General features: G+C 47.9%; 1 long non-coding RNA gene and 1 other non-coding gene across 7 annotated transcripts in view; both read right to left on the bottom strand.

Moving 5' to 3' along the window:
• Positions 1-20381, bottom strand: part of LOC146831217 (uncharacterized) — a 158376-nt gene that overhangs the window by 92205 nt on the left and 45790 nt on the right. For 5 of the 6 annotated variants that reach the window (XR_014961530.1, XR_014961527.1, XR_014961532.1 and 2 more), the window contains 4 exons: positions 20081-20181; positions 5977-6067; positions 5231-5324; positions 3940-4048 (listed from right to left, as the gene is read on the bottom strand). This is a non-coding gene — a long non-coding RNA (uncharacterized LOC146831217). The remainder of the gene's footprint in view (positions 1-3939; positions 4049-5230; positions 5325-5976; positions 6068-20080; positions 20182-20381) is intronic. The other variant, XR_014961531.1, reaches the window with a different exon arrangement.
• LOC146831219 (small nucleolar RNA SNORD87) lies at positions 4131-4213 on the bottom strand. The gene has a single exon (XR_014961761.1). It is a non-coding gene; the product is annotated as a small nucleolar RNA SNORD87 (small nucleolar RNA).

The raw sequence follows: 20381 nt of genomic DNA, 5'->3' as shown, positions 1-20381 counted from the left end.
AACTAAAATGGAGGGTGGAGTTAACTACCCTGATTTCCCCACTTATCATAGATCTTTCCTCCTTCACCAAGCTTCGAGATGGCTCTCTGATTCCTCAATGGATTGTCCTTTGAGGGTAACATTCGAACGTTCCTTTATTTTCCTTTTCTCTTTTAAGGAATTCCTCTCCTTTACGTGCAGACAACCATCTTGATCTACTCCTATTCTCCAATATACTTGCAAACGTCTGGGTTTTTCTCCTTCCCCATGGCCTACTGATCGAGATTCCTTTCTTAACTCTTCGTTATGGCATAACACGTCTATTTTAATTGGCGGGAAACCTTTTTATTGGAAATCTTGGAGAGACAGGTTTAATCAGGACTCATCAACTGTTTTCTCAAATAGGACCTTGTCTTTTTGTGAAGCTAGTCAACTTTCATTTACCCCCTTCCTTTCATTCCAAATATAATCCAATCTCACAGGCCCTTTCAACTGCTTACACTCAAATTCAATTAAACCTGATAACTCCCAAGGTTAATAATTTATTGGCCTTTCTTCTTTCATCTCCTAAGGCATCCAATATTTATAATCCATATTTATACTCCTATACGATCCTCGCAGCTTGTTAGAACAAAGACCAAAGTTGAACTGTCCTGGGAGGAGGATCTGGGAGTTGACTGGCCTCTGTGGAACAAAATATGGTCTAAAATTAGAAAATCTTCTAGAGCGGCAAATGTTACGCAAACATTTTTTTAAATCTATAACAGTCTTTTGCTGCACCCGTCCGTATTACACAAATGGCATGTCACAGTACCAGACACTTGTTGGTCCTGGTCTTCTCCATTAGCTTATTTAAAACACCTTCTTTTTACTTGCCCTCACTTAAATAACTTCTGGACATCTGTTTGGGGTCAAATTAACTATCTTCAATTCCAATTTCCCTTTCTCTATCACACATCTATTTTTGGGTAGTTTGTCCCCTATTTGGGAGGATCATACTTCCAGCACCAAGATTATAGACGTATGGTTGGCAATTGCCGTTCAACAGATCACTAAAAATTGGAAGGACTTCACAAATTTATCTTTCCAAGCTTGGTGGTATGCAGTGCGTTATCACAGACTGGATACAGCATGTGTATCCCATTCATCTAGCCATGAAGCGCTCTATTGTATGGTCACCTGTTACATTGTTCATAGACTACAGTGCTAAACACTCTCTTTAATTCCAGCTCAACAGGTTGCTCGGCCTCCATGATATTCCATATCTTAGATATTAATGTTATATTTTGGTTAATGCTAAGTTGCTACATGGTTGTTACTTGCAATGTAATGTTTTATTATTATTATAATATCGATATTTTTTGTGCCTTTTCATCCCAACTTTCATATGTTTACATGATATTTTTGAACTATTAAGTTTCCCTCTTCTGTTCTTTTACCCCCCCCCCCCCCATATTATACTGTACAACTTATTTTCTTAATAAACTTACTTTTGAACTGGAAAAAAAAGTCCTGTCTCCAGAATGGTTGTTCTAAACAATCTTTTTGTATGTAACAAAATAATTTTGTAGAGCTCACTTTGAACCCAAGACGGAAAACTGCTCAAAGGACTAAATTGCACAAAACAAATTCCCAACATGAGGCCCTTATTAAACAACTGCCTTGCTACTGGCAAGAGTTAATCTTTTCAAGTGGCGGCACGGCTACCACTGGAGTAACTAGATTGGTGAATTTATGAAACTGCACTAATGAGGGAGTGTTTAGTAGTGAAAATGCAAGTTCCTCATAGAATACTCTTTAGTCCGGATGGAAAGGGACATACTCTAGATAACCAAGTACAACCTGTCCTTGTCAGTCTGCACCAAAAAACAGCCTTTTGAAGTTGATGGGAAGAAAAACTGGTGCAGGCTGAAAAGACCTAGGATACACCAGAATATAGCATTATAGACAGACAATTGTAAGCAGGCTGTTAGCCCCATTCTTCGTGGGGGTTTCTTAGTTGTGATGCATGGCAAAACCTAGTTAAAACATATTGTAGTGCCCTGTGTTTGGCTATTAGACTACCTCGAACAGCTTTGCATGATTTTGTTGCAGGTTAAGATCCTGAACTTTACAAAATTACCACAAAGAGCCAAGGGTACAAGAAGAGAATGTGGCTCACCTTGAACTGTGATTAGCTGAATTATGGGGTAGTTTAAGCCCTGGTACAGTGTACAAAAGCCTTTAGCAATGTCATCATACAACTATTATAGCTAAAGCTTTTACCACCTATATGCATCACGGTCACTTAAGCTGGTTGGTACTACTAATCGCACTATTACTACTGTACTGCTGGCTCCATCATCAAGAGTGCCAGCGCCTGTGTAACTGCTTGCCAGGGTGCCAAATGGACAGGGAAGGACCAAATTATGCCACAGGGTAAACTAAATTACGTGGCAATAAAAGAAATTACGCAGCACATTTTGTAATCGTATCACTGCATTATTTTTATTTTAACGCTGTCCGAGTAAAAGTTCCACCACATTAGTAACAGTTTAACACTCAAATGAAAGGTGACCATTCGACTTTTGAGAAGGCCCTTCCACTGCAGGGCAATTCAAGCCGCTGCAATTTTAGTAATTTTTGATCCATTTGAGCGAGAAAAATAATTTTTGGGATCAAATCTGCAAATTATGCACCAGATGTTCGATTATGTGGAAAATTTATACTTTTTGCGACAAATGCCACATCGCATACAGTACAGCACTTGTACACTATAAGAACAGTTAGTACTAGTCGAAGTTACCAGTACTACTGGTCGCACAGCTGACTCGTTGAATAACAATGGCTATAAAGTGCTACGAATACTGGCCCCTCCAATTGTCAGTTTCCCCACTACCTTTAGTGCTACACTCACAATATACGCTGCAACTGCTTTCAAATCAAAACAAAGTTGATTAACTTTGAATAAATGCTTCACTCCATTATAGTGACATGAAAACAAATGAGATGGAGTGATGGATCTATATCCAAGGGTTATTTCACCCTGGGTAGCCAATGCACCCTTTGACTGCATTGGACTCCCAAAAGGCAGTAGGAGCCTGGATTCGTAAACTCACAAGTATAAACGCTTAGGGGGATACAAACAGTATTCAGAAAAGCCAGAGAAAACTCTTTGGTGGCATGGCCAGCTAATGGTACAAAAGGGCGGAGTCTAATATACCTTCCCTAACAGTTGAGGACATTGGTCAGATGATACTCTGTTTTACTCGGATATTTTTAAACAGAAACTAAAGTACAAACTCTTAGTGACTCTCAGAAAGGCAAAAGACTCCTGGTGCGAATGGCGCCAACATAGAGAAGACCGGTGTCACAACAGCACACAACAGAGTAAGCCTTTGACAGACCGACTAACTACAACTGGCAGCAGGTGAAAAGGCCAACTTGGGGAGATAACAATCTTCCTTTCTAAATGAAATCTCCAGAATAAAGGCACCAAATAACTTATGAACGCCAACATGTACCTCCATCAGTTCTTATGACGGATCCTCAACAATAGATGGTTATACTTTCTGTATGACAGTTTAGCAAAAGTAGTGAGCTCTTGTTATGCTAACGAACTAACAATGAAGCAAACTGGTATTTGCACACAAATTACACAACTTGTCAGAGGGAAGTAGTGAGATGATAGGAGCAAAACACCAATGGACAGTAAACTGACTAAATTATGCCCTTTCTCCTGCCCCTGGCTGGAATGGTTTTAACTGTTCAGATTATTTTCATGGTGCCAGACGTGCCAACTCAACACGGATAAAGGTTCACGGTCTTTTGCAGTGAGAATCACTTGGATTTTAAAGTTTGGTCTTAGTTTTTCATGCTGTACACGTTTTAATATAGCTTATTTAAAAATGCTAAACAGCTACAGAAACACATGTATGCTGTACAGTGTCACAAAGAAACAAGCTCCTAGGTTTAGTTTACCTTGAAATGATTCATCTGCTGGCGTTGAGTGAAGGGAGTGGAAAGTTCCATGGAAAGAGGATAGCGACAGAGTATGCAGCAAGCTACTCAAATCGAAAGAAGCTGGGCGCTGCAATAATAAACAGTCACAAACCACTTCAATCAAGAAATTCCAAATATATCAGATTCAAAGTGATGTTTAAGAACTAAATTCTGGCATCTCAGTATTGTAAAGTCTCATCAGCAAATGTCAGATGGGTAAACGGCAAAAGAAGTATTCATCATTAATGCCAGAAAACAAACTCCATCAGAGTTGCATGAACTACGTAAACATTTTTACTATCCTTCATTTTTATTAATGGGCTCCTTGGAGCTCATGTTCTAGTTGTTCCTGAGACCCATGCACCAATCACTTGGAAGTACCAGTTAGAACAGTACAGTAGTCATGTGAAGGGATCTGTGCCTCGGTTAAAATATAAAAAAACACTTTTCAAAAAGGACCCTTCATAAGCAGTACTCCAACATCAGATTTTTAGCCACAAAAATTAGTTATGTAAGGGGCAAAAAGTGTCCAGGGCCAGAACGTGACTGCCTGAAAGTCACCAAAGATTTATTCTGGCCAATTACCAGTGGCGGCTTATCTGCTAAGGCTAAGAGTCGCCCCACTGCCAGGAAGCAGCAAAAGAAAGGAAAAAATAAAATGATAACGTAATGTTATTTTATTTTGTCCTGCTGCAGCAGCATGCATGAGGGGGCGGGGCTGCAGGGGAGGAGTGGTAGAACACTCCTAAGTGCGCAATGACTCTTAGGTCGGCCCTCTTGGGAGCACTTCCCTGTTCTTCATGCAGGCTGCATTACAGCCTGCATGGAGAACATGCCCACCCCTCCAGCCCCTCACTGAGTGCCATGTCACGGCGCTCAGACCAAATCACAACACTGTATTGCAGTGCTGTGATTGGCTGCGGGGAGCCCTGGCGCTTCTTGTTTCCGACAAGAACCAGGAAGAGGACGGGCCGGGATACTGGCGAGGCGGCAGCTGAGAGGCAAGTAATTTTTTTTGGGCCAGATTTCTCAAACCCACCCGCCCCACTGCTGCTTCTAGGCAGCAGCCACGACTGCCAATTACCCCTCTCCATTAGTGTGATGTTTGGCAATACTTCGACGGGTGCAATTTCAAAAGCCAGCTGAAAGCAAACCCCTACAAATTACAAGTCTAATCTGTGAATATGTAATCAGAGCCGATCAACAGATCCAGTGGTGGCTCAAAACACAGCTACAGTAAAGACACTAGTTCCAATTCAAGCAATGTTACCTTAAAACACTGGATCCACTGCGTAGGTATTTGCAAGATGGTAAGAGATCGGAGAAACTGTGAAGGCAGCTACTGACCCCTTTGAGAACTCTCCCTGTTGAGAGAAGGAAGGTACTCTTAGAGAATAGTCCGGATCCTTATTCTTCGCTTGTATGAAACCTTCTGGCACATCAGAGTTTGTAAAGACTCATCAGTAAGTATCAGATGGGTAAACGGCAAAAAGATAATCATCATTGGTGCCAGAAAAGAAATGAAACCGTGATTTAAATTAAGTTTGTATTGTACGATGGTAACAACTATTACGTTCATTAAACACGCCTGCTTTGCTCCTCAGTTTTTGCTGGTTGTTGTTTGACGACTTAGACCCAGTAAACTTTTGAAAGACAAGTCTCTAAGTCGAACGGTACTGGTGCTCTATGCCACTACAAACGCGACCAAGCAGAAACCCCACTAAGCCTTGAGAAAAGACCTCAACAACAAGACTGCTTAACGGTCTAAGCTTCTCCATAGCTGTACTGTTCTAGGATGTCACTTGGTGAAATCCACCAATGTTACATTCAACCACATTGTCGCCTTCAGTGGCCATTAATCAAGCCACTCAATTTGGTTTACCCCCCCACCCCACCCCCCCGCCCACCAAACAGGACAAAATGCACATTTGTATTCTTAGAGTTACTCATACAGGGTTTTCTTAATCCTAAACACTGCTTCTGCAAAGAAACTAGTTTAAAGTCAGTATGGCTTACCTCACACTTGCCAAAATTTATAGATTATCATTGGCTGAGAAGACAGAGGAAAAACGAAAGGAGCAGCAGCTCATCCTGGAGTAATCTCTCCCTGTCGAGCAAAAATACTCATTACGAATTTAAATAAACAGTCATTCTACTGTCTGTCTTTATTTCAATGTAGGGCACAGTAAATTAAAGCCATTACACAAGCCCATGATTAACTTATAAAAGCATTACGCACATTATTTAAAAACAGACCAAAACGGATTCGACAATACAGGGCTGATAATATGTACATTGTAGAACTGAAAGTGACTTAACGTGTCCATATTCACTTTGGCGGCCAGCTAGTGAGTGCTTGTATGTCCGTGCCTATCAAGTACACTTTGCCCCAAACGCTTGGACACAATAAGCAATACTAAAATGAATAAACAAACCAATATAATCACTTTACTGCCCAACCAATGGAACTAAAGTGCTAAGGAGTACTAAAGTGAGTGTGCCCGTCTGTAAAAGTGCTGCCCAGCCAGTGAGTGAAGGTGTGCCATGCCTATCAAATACACTCACCCCATCAAGCGTTCAGACACTATTACTAAAATGGCTAAACATGCCAATATAATCACTTTGCTGTTTAACCAATGGAACTATGGTGCTAGTGAGTATTAAAGTGATGGTGCGTGCCTGTAAAAGTCTTACCCGGCAAGAGATCAAGATGCAAATAAATAGTTAGCGGAATGAGCTAGAATGCATGTTTTCTGTTCAGGGAAGACCTGGCTTGGCAGTTCGGGCTGGACTGTTCCCATGAGGGACAGGGTCAAACATACAGCTGGGTCTGAACTGAGGTGGCGAAGTGAGCTAAAGAACGATGATGAATTCAACCAAGAGCTGACAGGGGGTGAGTGTCTGAAAAGTTTCAGCGCTCCAACCATCATCTCCTTGTGTGAGCATGTTAATATAGTCTTGTCAGTCCCCAAAGCGCAAGAATAACCTGGTGGGCTGCACCTAATGCGAATGCCAAGTGTTTTCCTCTGCCAGAACAGAGGGGGGAAAGTCTGGGGATTAGCAAGCCCAAGTATAGTATACATGGGAAAACGTGGATAAAGTTGCGAAGGCTTTGTCTAGGTCATTTAAAACTTGATCCCCAAAACGGATGGTTTGGGCAGTGCCAAAAAAGATGGAGTGAACCAGTTCCGGCACATCCTCTCCAACATTCCTTAGAGCGTTGAACATTCCATGTCCTAATCCTCACCGAAGTCAAGTACCAGTAGGACACAATCTTGTCTGCAGTTTCTGTGCTAGAGATGTTGTGCCATGTGTCGAGTTCAGTAAAATATGCCTATCCACTCAGTATCAGAAGTAGTTTCTTTTCTGTAACCCCAGTTCTGTAGTAGGGGTATCTCTGTTATAGTCATAATCTAGTGAATAGTCCCGCCCATGTGCGTGGACCCCGGAGCAATAAAAAATAATCTCTAAAAGGTGACAAATCATGCAGACCTGCATACACCTTTAAGAGAGAATTTAATTTAAAGACAGATAATGCAGCCTATACCCACAGGCTACACTGTCCAGTACTTCAACTAGAATTCCACCAACATCCACAAACAGCCCTGCCTGTCTAGTTTTTCTCCACAAAGGAAAAAACCCTGCCTCTACCAGCAAAAGCCTCTGGAATGATAGAGAGGAAGGAGAGGACAGACAAGCCCCATAGGCTGCCATTATGTGGCTTGGAACAGGATACTGTGCCTTTAAGAAAACTTTCCAGTCTTCCAGAACTTTCCCCAGTATCCCAGAATGCCCAGCAGGTCCCATTTACTTTCAGTTCTTTTTGAAGGCGTAGCACGCCAGACCTGTAGCATTCTACATATGAATAAGTATCTCTCCACCGGGGAGGAGGGCGGGCGCTTATGACTATAACAGAGATACCCCTACTACAGAACTGGAGTTACAGAAAAGAAACTACTCCTTCTGTATTAGGGGATCTCTGTGTATAGTCATAATCTAGTGAATAGAATGGCAAGCCCATCCCCACAAAACAAAAGCGGTGGAGAACACACAAGACACTACCACTACTGTGCGAACAAATTTCGCAGCGAAGCCTGCCCAACCTGAGCATCTGCCCTGGCATCCGTGTCCAGACAGTAATGCGCAGCAAAGGTATGGACCGACTTCCAAGTGGCCGCCTTACAGATTTCCGCATTCGGAACATTACGCAGCAAAGCCGTCGTGGCAGCTTTGCCCCTGGTGGAATGAGCCTTAGGTTTACCCCCTAAGGTCTTATTAGCCTTTTGATAACACAATTGTATGCAGGACACAATCCACCGAGAAATGGACTGCTTAGAGGTCGCAAGACCCGTCCTGACTGAGCCATAGTTAACAAACAATTGGTCAGACCTACGAATATCCTTGGTCTTATCCAGATAAAATTTCAACACCCTCCGAACATCCAGGGAATGGAGAGACCTTTCCGCTGGCGAAGAGGGATTCTGAAAGAACGTAGGTAAAGTTATGGTCTGGTTGACATGAAAATCAGAGATAACCTTAGGAAGAAATTTAGGGTGAGTACGCATCACAACCTTAGCAGCATGAAATACAGTATAAGGTTCTTGACAACATAATGCCTGGAGTTCACTCACCCTGCGGGCCGATGTAATGGCCACTAGGAACGCCGCCTTCCAGGATAGGTGCTGCAATGAAGCCTTGTGAATGGGTTCAAAAGGCTCCTTCATCAGTCTGGACAGCACCACATTCAAGTCCCAGGAAGGCGAGGGAAGTCTGACGGGAGGAAACACTTTCTTCAAGCCTTCCAAAAAATCCTTGACCACAGGGATCTGAAAGAAGGAAGTCTGTGAAGGGCATTTCCTGTAAGCAGTCAAAGCAGCCAGATGAACCTTAATGGAATGGAAATTAAGGCCAGACTGCGCCAGATGTAAAAGGTATGGAAGGATGACATCTTCCTTACATGTCGTCGGATCAAAGTTCTTGGACTTACACCAGATACAGAACCTCTTCCACTTGTAAGCATAGGATGTTCTAGTGGAAGGTCGCTTAGACTCCTTCAGAATGTCCATACAATCGTCTGGTAGATTCAGATGGCCATATTGCACTATTTCAGGAGCCATGCCGCCAAACTCAAAGACGAGAGGTTGGGGTGCACCATCCGCCCCCCGAACTTCGTGAGAAGGTCCGGCCTGCACGGCAACCGCATGTGAGGAAGGAGAGACCGGTGAAGAAGGTCCGTGAACCACCACTGCCTGGGCCACTCCGGGGCGATCAGGATCATCCGCGCCCTGGACTGGGACAACTTGATGAGCACCGCCGGAATCAGGGGAATGGGTGGAAAAGCGTACAGAAAGCTGTTCGACCAATCGATCCATAGCGCATTCCCCAGCGTCCCCCGCTGGTAGTACCTGGATGCGAAGTCTCGGCATTTGCTGTTTTCGGCGGTGGCGAACAGATCTACGTCTGGAGTCCCCCACCTTGCGAAGACTTCTCCTAGTACTTCGTCGTTTATGACCCATTCGTGGTTTTCCTGAATCAGCCTGCTCAAGGCGTCCGCCTGAGCATTCTGCACTCCTGGCAGATGCGTGGCCGTAATAGTCAGTCCTCTGGCCAGCAGCCAGCGCCAGATCGCCTGCGCCTCCTGCGACAGAGTGCGCGATCTCGACCCCCCTTGCTTGTTGAGATAATACATCGTGGTTGTATTGTCCGTCTGTATCAGCAGCGAGTTGGTCTGGAAGGACGGAAGGAAGGCCTTCAGTGCCAGGAAGACAGATCTGAGTTCCAGGAAATTGATGTGGTACGTCGATTCCAAAGCAGACCACTTCCCCTGAATCTGCAAGTCCCCGGAATGCGCTCCCCAGCCCTGGAGAGACGCATCCGTCACGACACTCGTCGTGGGAATGTCCTTGTGGAAGGGAACCCCCTTCGAGGAGGTTTTCCGCCGAACACCACCACTTCAGAGACTGAAGAGCATGCAGCGACAGGCGTATCTTGTCGTCCCAAGAGCCTGTCCTCTGATCCCACTGATTCTCCAAACACTCCTGCAGTGGTCTCATGTGTAGCCGAGCGTGAGGCGTGAGGAAGATACAGGAGGCCATCGATCCCAGTAGAGACAACACCTTCCGCACTGTTGTCGATGGAGCAGTCCTGAGGTCCTGAGCCTTCCGAAGGAGTGATAACCGTCTCTCCTCCGAAGGAGACACGCTTGCTGACCGCGTATCGATGGAGGCCCCCAGGTACTGTATGCACTGGACCGGAGTCGTGACAGACTTGGACATGTTGACGTGTAACCCCAGCTTGTGCAAGAGCTCGCACGTCCATCGGAAGTGTTCTTGCGCTTCCGCGAAGGATGATGCCTTGATCAGCCAATCGTCCAGATACGGGTAGACAAACACCTTGTTCCTCCGCAGGTGTGCCGCCACCACCGCCATGCACTTCGAAAAAGTCCTGGGCGCAGATTTTAGCCCGAATGGCAGTACTGTGTATTGATAGTGATTGGCGCCGACTTGGAATCGCAGGAACTTCCTGTGCTTCCTCGCTATGGGCACATGGAAGTACGCATCCTGTAGATCTATAGCACAGAGCCAGTCTCCCCGTTGCAGCGGAGGGTAAATCTGGTGCAACGAAAGCATGCGGAACTTCTCTGCGAATCCATTTGTTTGCCTGCCTCAAATCCAGAATGGGCCTGAACTCGTTCTTGTCCTTCTTGCGAACGAGGAAGAACCGAGAGTACAGACCTCTTCCCCTTTGAGACAGAGGTACCTCTTCTACCGCCTTTTTTCTCAACAAGATGTCTGCCTCCGCCTGGAGCTCTCTCAGCTGGAATCGAGAGCTGACCGGCGGAATCGCTGGAGGCGGGCTGATAAACCGAAGACTATCCATTGCAAACAATATTCAGCACCCACTTGTCCTGAGTAATTTTTCTCCACTCTGCCGGAAAAAATGGAATGCTTCCCCCCACTGGAGTGGGTAACGGTTGAGGGGGAAGTAACCGCTCAGGGCAGAGACCCGGCCGGGCCCTTGGTTGTGGTAGTAGCCTGCTGGCCTCCTCTACCCCTCTGGCGTTTCTGGAAGGGCTTGCGGAACTGCTGCTGTTGTGGCTGCTGCTGTCCCGAGCCCTGCCCTCGCCCTCTGCCCGACGACCTGAACCTCCTTTGGAACGGGCGCTTCTTTTTCTCGGCCTTCTCCAACCCGACGGCTGTCAGGGTTTCCGCTTCAGCCTTCATGCGGGCCATCTCATCGTCCGCATGCTTCCCGAACAGGGTTTCCCCCGAGAAGGGCAGGTTGGCCACTCTTTGCTGCGCCTCTGGCTTGAGGGACGTCAGGCGCAACCACGAATGGCGCCGCTGGTGGACGCCGTGACAGTAGGCGTGGGCGGCCAATAAAGCTACGTCCGCCGCTGCGCTGATCGTTTGATTCGACACCAGCATGCCTTCGTGCACCGTCTCCAAGAAGTCCTCCTTCTTGTCCCGTGGCAGGAGGTCTGCATATTGCTGCAGGGACTCCCACAGAGCCCAGTCGTAACGGCCCAACAAAGCCCCTGCACTCGCCGCCTTCATGGTGGTGGCGGCGGTGCCACACACCTTCCTGCCCGCAGAATCCAGCCAGCGGCTTTCTTTGTCGGGTGGAACCGTGGAGGCCGGGGCGGTCGCATGTTGTTTTCTTGCCGCCGTCACGATCACCGAATCCGGCTTCGGGTCCACTCTCAGAAATGACGGATCCGACTCCGGGGCCCTGTACTTTTTCATGAGCCTGGAAGGAGCGGCCTTCGTCGTCGCGGGAGTAAGGAACAGCTCCAAGGCGGGTTCCACCAGTCCTGGTACCAAAGGCAGTAGGGGGCGAGACAGGTGTTTTTTATGAAGCGTCTCGAATATCACGGACGTCGTGGGTGTTGGAACCGTCACCGTGATACCCAACTTTGCAGCCCCTCGCAACAGCACCTCTTGGAAAGCCACCAAGTCGTCCACCGGAGACACCCTCGTCCCCGGGGAGTCCGACAGCGTCGGGGAAAGGTCTCTGTCCGAGGAGCGCGTGCGCGACCTGGACCTATACCTCCTACGGCGTCGTCTTGAGTCCGACGAAGACCGTCCACGGCTCCGTGATCTTCTCCTCCTGTGAGAGCGGGAGCGCGACCTCTTCGGCTTCGGCCTGTCCGCCGGTCTCGCTGGTCCAGGCGACCGTGGGCGTCGTGGTTTCGGGGTCCCCTGCGGCGGAGTCGGGTACCGTGGAAGGGAAACCGACCGCGGAGGAACCGGCGGCGGCCCCACAGGGGTGCGTGGCAGCGACAGAGGCTGGGGCGGCGGAGGCAGCGCCCGCGGCCGAGGTGGCGGTGGTGGAGGAGGCGACGGAGGCATCCGAGGCGGCGTATACACCACCGAGTACACCGATCCCGTCGACCTCCAGCGTCTCGACGTCGACCTCCAGCGTCTCGACGTCGACCTCCAGCGTCTCGACGTCGACCTCCAGCGTCTCGACGTCGACCTCCAGCGTCTCGACGTCGACCTCCAGCGTCTCGACGTCGACCTCCAGCGTCTCGACGTCGACCTCCAGCGTCTCGACGTCGACCTCCAGCGTCTCGACGTCGACCTCCAGCGTCTCGACGTCGACCTCCAGCGTCTCGACGTCGACCTCCAGCGTCTCGACGTCGACCTCCAGCGTCTCGACGTCGACCTCCAGCGTCTCGACGTCGACCTCCAGCGTCTCGACGTCGACCTCCAGCGTCTCGACGTCGACCTCCAGCGTCTCGACGTCGACCTCCAGCGTCTCGACGTCGACCTCCAGCGTCTCGACGTCGACCTCCAGCGTCTCGACGTCGACCTCCAGCGTCTCGACGTCGACCTCCAGCGTCTCGACGTCGACCTCCAGCGTCTCGACGTCGACCTCCAGCGTCTCGACGTCGACCTCCAGCGTCTCGACGTCGACCTCCAGCGTCTCGTCGTCGACCTCCAGCGTCTCGACGTCGACCTCCAGCGTCTCGACGTCGACCTCCAGCGTCTCGACGTCGACCTCCAGCGTCTCGACGTCGACCTCCAGCGTCTCGACGTCGACCTCCAGCGTCTCGACGTCGACCTCCAGCGTCTCGACGTCGACCTCCAGCGTCTCGACGTCGACCTCCAGCGTCTCGACGTCGACCTCCAGCGTCTCGACGTCGACCTCCAGCGTCTCGACGTCGACCTCCAGCGTCTCGACGTCGACCTCCAGCGTCTCGACGTCGACCTCCAGCGTCTCGACGTCGACCTCCAGCGTCTCGACGTCGACCTCCAGCGTCTCGACGTCGACCTCCAGCGTCTCGACGTCGACCTCCAGCGTCTCGACGTCGACCTCCAGCGTCTCGACGTCGACCTCCAGCGTCTCGACGTCGACCTCCAGCGTCTCGACGTCGACCTCCAGCGTCTCGACGTCGACCTCCAGCGTCTCGACGTCGACCTCCAGCGTCTCGACGTCGACCTCCAGCGTCTCGACGTCGACCTCCAGCGTCTCGACGTCGACCTCCAGCGTCTCGACGTCGACCTCCAGCGTCTCGACGTCGACCTCCAGCGTCTCGACGTCGACCTCCAGCGTCTCGACGTCGACCTCCAGCGTCTCGACGTCGACCTCCAGCGTCTCGACGTCGACCTCCAGCGTCTCGACGTCGACCTCCAGCGTCTCGACGTCGACCTCCAGCGTCTCGACGTCGACCTCCAGCGTCTCGACGTCGACCTCCAGCGTCTCGACGTCGACCTCCAGCGTCTCGACGTCGACCTCCAGCGTCTCGACGTCGACCTCCAGCGTCTCGACGTCGACCTCCAGCGTCTCGACGTCGACCTCCAGCGTCTCGACGTCTACCTCCAGCGTCTCGACGTCGACCTCCAGCGTCTCGACGTCGACCTCCAGCGTCTCGACGTCGACCTCCAGCGTCTCGACGTCGACCTCCAGCGTCTCGACGTCGACCTCCAGCGTCTCGACGTCGACCTCCAGCGTCTCGACGTCGACCTCCAGCGTCTCGACGTCGACCTCCAGCGTCTCGACGTCGACCTCCAGCGTCTCGACGTCGACCTCCAGCGTCTCGACGTCGACCTCCAGCGTCTCGACGTCGACCTCAAGCGTCTCGACGTCGACCTCAAGCGTCTCGACGTCGACCTCAAGCGTCTCGACGTCGACCTCAAGCGTCTCGACGTCGACCTCAAGCGTCTCGACGTCGACCTCAAGCGTCTCGACGTCGACCTCAAGCGTCTCGACGTCGACCTCAAGCGTCTCGACGTCGACCTCAAGCGTCTCGACGTCGACCTCAAGCGTCTCGACGTCGACCTCAAGCGTCTAGACGTCGACCTCAAGCGTCTAGACGTCGACCTCAAGCGTCTAGACGTCGACCTCAAGCGTCTCGACGTCGACCTCAAGCGTCTCGACGTCGACCTCAAGCGTCTCGACGTCGACCTCAAGCGTCTCGACGTCTATCTCCTCTTCATCGACGGCGAGCTGCGATCCCTAGACGGCGAAGGCAGACGCCGGGTCCCATCTCGACGACGACCGCTGGACGGGGCCGACAACGGCGTCGTCGCCGACGCCGATGTAGTCGACGGCGGCCTATTCAAGTCCCTCGACGGCGATCGTCGACGCCGCTTCTCCCCAGAGCCCTGGGGGGACGGCGAACAGACAGTGGTCATCCTCCTCGACGTCGAGTGGGAGCACTTACTGGTCTTCCTGCCCCTGGGGAGCCCCCCAGAGGCCTCAGTATGGGCCAAATCAGCCCCTCCAGACCCACCTGGTGCCTTCAGTCTTCGTTCCTCCAGAACTTGAAGCCTGATCTTCATTCTGTCCCTCAGGGTCCTGGCAGAGAACGAGTGGCAGATGGTACAGCTTTCAGGCACGTGGGACTGGGGAAGGCAACCTATGCACACCTCGTGTGGATGAGTTTTAGCCTTCTTTCGACCACATTCCGGGCACTTGTCGAACAAGCCAGGCATGTTGACAGTACCAGCTACTAAACACAAGAAAAAGTGACAAAAATTGCCAAAATCTCAATTAAACCCTTGAAAAGGGGAGAGCTCAATGCTCCAGGGTCCTGCTAGCAGGAGCCGGAAAAAAGAACTGAAAGTAAATGGGACCTGCTGGGCATTCTGGGATACTGGGGAAAGTTCTGGAAAACTGGAAAGTTTTCTTAAAGGCACAGTATCCTGTTCCAAGCCACATAATGGCAGCCTATGGGGCTTGTCTGTCCTCTCCTTCCTCTCTATCATTCCAGAGGCTTTTGCTGGTAGAGGCAGGGTTTTTTCCTTTGTGGAGAAAAACTAGACAGGCAGGGCTGTTTGTGGATGTTGGTGGAATTCTAGTTGAAGTACTGGACAGTGTAGCCTGTGGGTATAGGCTGCATTATCTGTCTTTAAATTAAATTCTCTCTTAAAGGTGTATATAGGTCTGCATGATTTGTCACCTTTTAGAGATTATTTTTTATTGCTCCGGGGTCCACGCACATGGGCGGGACTATTCACTAGATTATGACTATACACAGAGATCCCCTACTACAGAACCCCATGTTTCTTGATAAGCTAGGGTTCTTTCCAAATATGGGCGCCAGAGACCGCCTGGTCCATGAGACACCAGTGTTTCTCGTGAGGTCTACTCCACCGGAGCTTGTAGTTGCGTGGCTCAGTAGTATCGCAGGAGTGAAGGTACTGCAAGGCCACAGTCGTGAGTAGTGCGGAAGTGAACATTTTAATGTAAGCGAGGATTCTCTCCCAGCCACCTCCCCCTTCACCCCCCAAATAAACCTGTTAATCTCGATTGGCATGGAGTGAGGTCAATAGGTGGGGTCACAGGCAATCCTTGATAAAGGATGCTGTGATCCTACCCATCCAGGATAAGCCCTGGTCATTCCAGAAACGGATATCTGACTGCAGTGGTTTGGTTAACGCGCTACAGGTAAGAGCAATGGTCACAGTATTTGCCAAATGGATCCAGAGATAAGGAAGTAGACGCCTAAAAGAAGGGAATTGGGCACATAAAGGTAGCTTCTTTTTTTTGGGGGGGGGGGGTGGGGGGGAGAAGAGAATCTAAAGATTCAAAATTTTTGATTTTTGCATTTTGACTTTAAACACTAAAAGGGATCCAAAAGTCTGGAGTTACGAAACTAAGGCAGGGAGAGAAGTCAAAGGGTCTGAAAAGGCTAAAATCAGGTCATCCGGATACAGGCTAATTAGATGTTGCTCACCACCAAATGTGATGCCAGAGATATCTGGGTGTGCCCACATGTGTTGGGCAAGGGGCCCTGTATAGAGCAAACAAAAGAGGGAGTCCGTCTCATGCCCAAGCACACAGGGAAAGCTAGAGAGAAAAGCCCATTACCTCCCACCTTAGCTCTAGGTGAGCTACTGATGCTCCCAATCCAACCAAGAAACTGGTCCCCAGAAACTATGCATTCTAAAGTCTAAAAAAAGGTAAGCTCAGTGGACTCTGATTGAACGTATTCTCTGTGTCGATTAAGAGAAGGGCGTCCCTTTGGGACCGAGACACTTTGTTGAGCAAATGATAGATGTGCAGAGTGTTGTCCCCACACTGCCATCCCGGAATGAAACCAATCTGGGAGGACTATAAAAGTTGCAAATGGCATCTCCGTGTCAGAATGGACAGTAGTGGTTGGAGTAGTGCAAATTGCCCGAATGGAGCAGAAGTGAATCTTAGCACGCAATCGATGGGCAGGCATTAGCCCGCAGCAGTTGCTTCCCAGGTAGTACTTGGGTACAAGCGAACTAGGGCATATTCCACTGTCTAAATCTAGGCGCTTAAGGAGCAAGCGCGATCGCTCTAGCTCCCTCCAAACCCAATGGGCCCCAGGGGCACGTGGAGTGCTTTTAATTCAAGGACTACTTTCAAAGTTCTTCTGTTTCTCCTTACGGAGTCGATGTCCTGAGGCAGATATGGCAATAAAATCCCAGCAGACAACCAGTTAGTTTCAATGCCTCCCAAAGGGAAGCCAATGCTATCAGACTGGTATTGTTTGTCTGCATACAATCACAAATCGACTTACAAATAGTTATGACTGTCGCGGGTCACTGGAGCAGCGATTCCCTAAGGCGCAAGCAGGAGAAATATAATTGTGTCCTGCCAATGCGGATGGTAAAAGCAAGTGGGTCGTGGTCAGAGTGAGCGATGGGCGATTTAGGCGTAAATAACTAGCAATTAAAGGGCAGCAGTCGTTAAAAAAAAAAAAAAAAAATGAAAAATTGCACTCTCCGATCCCAATTGCCATCCCATGAAGGAGGAGTGGAGCGAGTGCTACTTGATGTTTAAAACTGTTAAGGGGAGAAAAAACAGAAACAGGGCAGCACTACTATCTAGGAGGGAATGCGTCAGCCATATTTTGCTATTACAGAGATCGGCAGTTCTGGACATGGAGGAGCAGCTCAGATTAGACTAGGAGCTTGTGTTCACCATTTCAGAGGAAGAGATAGGTGATCAAACAGGCTGCAATCTCCAGCCCATTCCCAGATACTGTAACCAATTTGAGGCACCACTCTCAAAGATGGAACAGCCTCTGGAACTACCAACATTACGGAGCTCTGATCCGGAACAGCACTACTCTCCTGATGAAGAGTCACTGTTTCGAGGTTCCAAAGTTTTTGAAGACAGAAGGATGGCTCTTAGAAGTCCTGTCTCCAGAATGGTTCTTATAATATTTTTTTTGGCATTCAACAAAATAATTTTGTAGAGCTCACTTTGAACCTAAAACGGAAAACTGCTCAAAGGACTAAATTGCACACAGCAAATTCCCAAGATAAGGCCCTTCTTAAACAACTGCCTTGCTACTGGCAAGAGTTCAACTTTTTAAGTTACCGCCCGGCTACTACTGGAGTAACTAGATTGATGAATTTATGAAACTGCACTAATGAGGGAGTGTCTAGTAGTGAAAATGCAAATTCTTCATAGAATACTCTTTAGTCCGGATACAAATTGAAATGGACATACTTCAGCTAACCGAGCACAACCTATCTGTCAGTCTGCACCAAAAACCAGCATTTTGAAGTTGAAGGTAAGAAAGACTGGTGCAGGCTGAAAAGACCTAGGATACACCAGAATATAGCATTGTAGACCCACTATTGTAGGAAGACAACATTTTTCGTTGAGATTTTTTTTTTTTTTTAGTTGTGATGCATGGCAGAACCTAGTTAAAACATATTGTAGTGTTCTTTGTTTGGACATTATACTACCTCGAACAGCTCTGTATGATTTGTTTTTGCAGGTTACGATCCTGAACTTTCCTCAATTACCACAAAGAGCCAAGGGTACATGAAGAGAATGTGGCTCACCTTGAACTGTGATTAGCTGAATTCAAGGGTAGTTTAAGCCCTGGTACAGTGTACAAAAGCCTTTAGCAACATCATCTTACAACTATTATAGCTAAAGCTTTTACCCCCTACTTGCATCACTGTCACTTAAGCTGGTTGGTACTAAAACCCCCTCAATTAGTAATACTACTAATCGTACTATTACTACTGTACTGCTGACTCCATCATCAAGAGAGCCAGCGCCTGTGTTAAGTGCTTGCCAGGGTGACAAATGGACAGGGAAGGACCAATTTATGACCGAGGGTAAAATAAATTACTTGGCAATGAAAGAAATTATGCAACACATTTTGTATAAGTATCACTACATTCATTTTATTTAAACATTTTAACGCTGTCCGAGTAAAGCTTCCACCTCATTAGTAACAGTTTAATACTCAAATGAAAGGTGACCGTCGACATTTGTAAAGGCCCTTCCACTGGGGGGCAATTCAAGCCACTGCACATTTAGTAATTTTTTATCCATTGGAGGTAGAGATTATTTTTTTTTTTCATTAAATCTGCAGATTATGCAGATGTTCAATTATGTGGATAATGTATCCTTATGCAAAAAAATGCCACGGCTGCAGAATTGAATAATTCCAGTGGCCTTGCTTACAGTACAGCACTTGTACACTATAACAGTTAATACTAGTCGATCTTCTTAATATTACTGCTAGCATGAGTAAGAGTTGAAATGCAATGGATATTAAGTTCTACTAATACTGGCCCTCCAATTGTTAGTTTCCCCACTGTATTTAGTGCTACACCCACAATATAAGTTGCAACTGCTTTCGATCAAAAATAATTTGATTAACTTAGAGTAAATGCTTCGCTCCATTATAGTGACATGAAAATAAATTAGATGGGGTTGATGGATCTACATCCAAGGGACATTTCACCCTGGGTAGCCACTGCACTCCGTCTGCATTTGGTTCCCAAAATGCAGTGGCACCTCATTCGTAAACTCAACTATAAAGGCTTATGGGGAAACAATCTTCAGAAAAACCAGAAAAAACTATTTGGTGGCATCTTCAGCGAACGGTACAAGGCAGCGGAGTAAAATATACCTTCACTAACAGTTGAGGCCATTGGACAGATAGTATCACTGGGACATTTATAAACGGAAATTAAAGTGCAAACTCTAAGTGACTGACTCTCAGAAAGGCAAAAGACTCCTGCTGCGAATAGCGCCAACATTAAGATCTTTTCAAAACAGTACACAACAAACAAACAGCAAGCCATTGAAAGACGAACTAACTACAACTGACAGAAGGTGAAGAGGCCAACTTGGGAAGCGAACAGATTATCTGCCATTCCAAATGAAATCTCCAGAATAATCGCAAACGTTTATGAATGCCAACATGTACCTTCATTAGCTCTTATGATGCATCCTCAACAATAGGTGATACTTTCTGTGCGACAGTTCAGCAAAAAGAGTGAGAACTCGTTATGCTAACGAAATATAGATTTAAGAGATGAAGCAAACTGGTATTTGCACAAAAATTACTCCGCTTTTCAGAGAGAAGTGAGATGACAGGAGCCAAACACCAACGGGCAGTAAACAACTGACTAAAATATGTCCTTTCTCCTGCCCCAGGCTGGAACAGTTTTAACAGTTCAGATTATTTTCATGGTGCCCGAACTGCCAACTCAAAAAGGTTCACGGTCTTTCGCAGTGAGAATCACTTGGATTTAAAAGTCTGGTCTCAGTTTTTCATGCTGTACACGTTTCAATATATCTTATTTAAAAATGCCAGATAGTTACAGATACACATGTATGCTGTGCAGTGTCACAAAGAAACAAGCTCCTAGGTTTAGTTTACCTTGAAATGATTCACCTGCTGGCGTTGAGGGAAGGGAGTGGAAAGTTCCATCGAAAGAGGTTAGCGACATAGGAAGCTACTCAAACGAAATTAGCCAGGTGCTGCAATAATAAACACAGTCACAAACCGCTTCAATCGAGAAATTCCAAATATAATATCAGAGTCAAAGTGCAATTCTGGCATTTCAGTATTGTAAAGTCTCATCAGCAAATGTCAGATGGGTAAACGGCAAAAGGTGTTCATCATTAATGCCAGAAAACAAAGTCCATCAGAGTTGCACAAACTTGTCTTTTCAAAAGGA

This window comes from Triturus cristatus, chromosome 5_1 (genome assembly GCF_964204655.1).
Source record: "Triturus cristatus chromosome 5_1, aTriCri1.1, whole genome shotgun sequence".
NCBI lineage: Eukaryota > Metazoa > Chordata > Amphibia > Caudata > Salamandridae > Triturus > Triturus cristatus.
The sequence above is the reverse complement of the archived record's forward strand: the minus strand, read 5'-3'. Positions and strand labels throughout refer to the sequence as shown.